Source organism: Clarias gariepinus, chromosome 16, assembly GCF_024256425.1.
Source record: "Clarias gariepinus isolate MV-2021 ecotype Netherlands chromosome 16, CGAR_prim_01v2, whole genome shotgun sequence".
Lineage (NCBI taxonomy): Eukaryota > Metazoa > Chordata > Actinopteri > Siluriformes > Clariidae > Clarias > Clarias gariepinus.
The window spans coordinates 13,141,903-13,144,029 of record NC_071115.1 but is presented as its reverse complement, the minus strand read 5'-3'; the positions used below and the strand labels follow the sequence as shown (position 1 = coordinate 13,144,029).

Below are 2,127 nucleotides of genomic sequence, written 5' to 3'. Positions count from 1 at the left end.
TCTAGTCTGAGCCGTTCGTTCTTTTGAATCTACTGCACCGCATAGCGTCTATGGGAGTCATGTGACAGAAGAACAAACAACTCGGGATTTGAGGACTCATTGAGGAAAACCGTTAAAGTCTGTTTCCTGTGTACTGCATTGCATAGCGTCTATGGGAGTCACGTGACAAAAAAACGAGCGACTCGAAGTAGAAGAATCATTAAGAAAGAATCGCTCACTTCTGTTTTCTGTACATAGCTGCATAGGTTTTGTGGTGATTTGCGCATGCGCGCCCAGTAGAAAATGAACGAATCACTGTCCGAGACTACTCGTTCTTCCGAGTCACGTTAAAGATTCGTTCAAAAAGAACGAATCGTTCATGAACGACCCATCACTAGACACGTTGGTGAGTTACAGGTGGGGAGGAAAGAAGTATCTGAAGGACAGAGGAGAAGACTGAAGAATAAAAAAAAACTGCTGATTCTGAAATGTCATCGTGTTTCAGTGTAAGAAAAAATAGGCTACCTGCAAGTTCAAGAGACAATGACGGTAAGAGATTTTTATTGTAATTTCAATTCCTATTGTTGTTGCTGTAAACGAAGCTCATTTATACTCATTTATTAATACTGCCACGTTCGTCTGTCGCAAATCTCAGGCACGTCTCAGGTACCGTTAACATTACTCTGCCATGTCCCTGCTGAGAAGCTGCAGGAATTCGCTTACACCTATAAGGATAAAGGAGTCAAATGGACAGGCAGGGTTAGCGAGCTCTTTATGAGCATGCGCATTAAGAATTTCGAGAGAGAGTCAGTGTGTGTACTGTACTCTGAAACCTGCAGTATAAGCATTACTGTATGACACTGTTACCCTGACAATGTCAGAGATGTTACATTAACAGCCACTTTTACTCTACAAAATGTAAACTTAAAGCTTGTGTATTTGTACTTTTAAATGGCACATCACATTCAGTAAATTAATGTCAATACTTCAGTCAAAATAAATGTATATTCATGTAAATAGTCTCACATATATAATACAGTATATACATTAACACATCTTGTTCTAATTGCACAGTGATCAATATGTTGAAAACTTCTATATATATATATATATATATATATATATATATATATATATATATGTAGCTGCCTGCTTCTGTGTGATATTTACATTAACATTTTCCAGCTCTGATTACTGCCAGTGATAATGAAACTTGCTTACATTTTTAGATCGAACATTTACCATGGGAGAAGAGGCATCCAGTACAGAGACAAGGTCATCGCCAGTAAGCATGGAGTGCGATATGAGACTACTTTAAATCTGTTGAATTAAATTGCATAGCATTTTTGTAATTGCTGGTTGTAGCGTTCAAACTTGATACTGGACTGATTACGATTATGTTTTCTCATAATAAAAAAAAGGGGGCCCATTTGAAAAGTTCTTGAATTTTACTTGAACATATCTAGTATTAAATATGATTTGGGGTATTTTGTTAATCTGTTTCTCGGGAAAGCGAGAAAAAGATTAACTTTTTCCTTTTAATCTAAGATCTTAATGTGTTCTTTTCTTCTCTCTTCCAATCCACTCTATTGAACCAAGGATCCAGTTGTTTACTGCCTGTTTGGGGGAGGATCTTTCTTGGATACACTGGACTGTCCATTTTGCTATTTTGGTATATTATAGATTTGACTTACTTGCACTAACGCATTAGGATTCTGAACTAAAAGGTTATTATAAAAGTTATTTGTACATTATATAAGAACTATAGAGTAAAGTTTCCAACCCAATTTTTGATGGAACATGTTTGAAATTGTTCATTTCTTCATAGGGTTTTTAGTCAAATAGATTTCACAGCAATGTTTAAGTTTGTAGAACAGAATGTTCCACTATTGTAGCACATTAGTCTAATTATTTCATTTATTTTTATTATTTTAGGATTTTGCTGTAATGCTATGAATCTAAACTTCCTTTTATTGTATTTGAATCATTGTACTATACTGTGTCAGAGTTTTACAGGCTATTTTACAAAAATTATAATCTTGAGTTTGTGTTAACACGTTATTAAACATGCATGTTCATAGGAACTAATGAACAATTTTTGAAATAAAAGGTTTTTTGTGTTATTGCTTTATTTAGAGGTATTTGATT

The 2,127-nt window shown here is 34.7% G+C and overlaps 1 long non-coding RNA gene across 1 annotated transcript; it reads left to right on the top strand.

Moving 5' to 3' along the window:
- The first annotated feature begins 382 nt into the window (after positions 1-382).
- Positions 383-1,858, top strand: LOC128544171 (uncharacterized). Its single transcript, XR_008365765.1, has 3 exons — positions 383-528; positions 1,209-1,264; positions 1,579-1,858. It is a non-coding gene; the product is annotated as an uncharacterized LOC128544171 (long non-coding RNA).
- Positions 1,859-2,127: the final 269 nt, after the last annotated feature.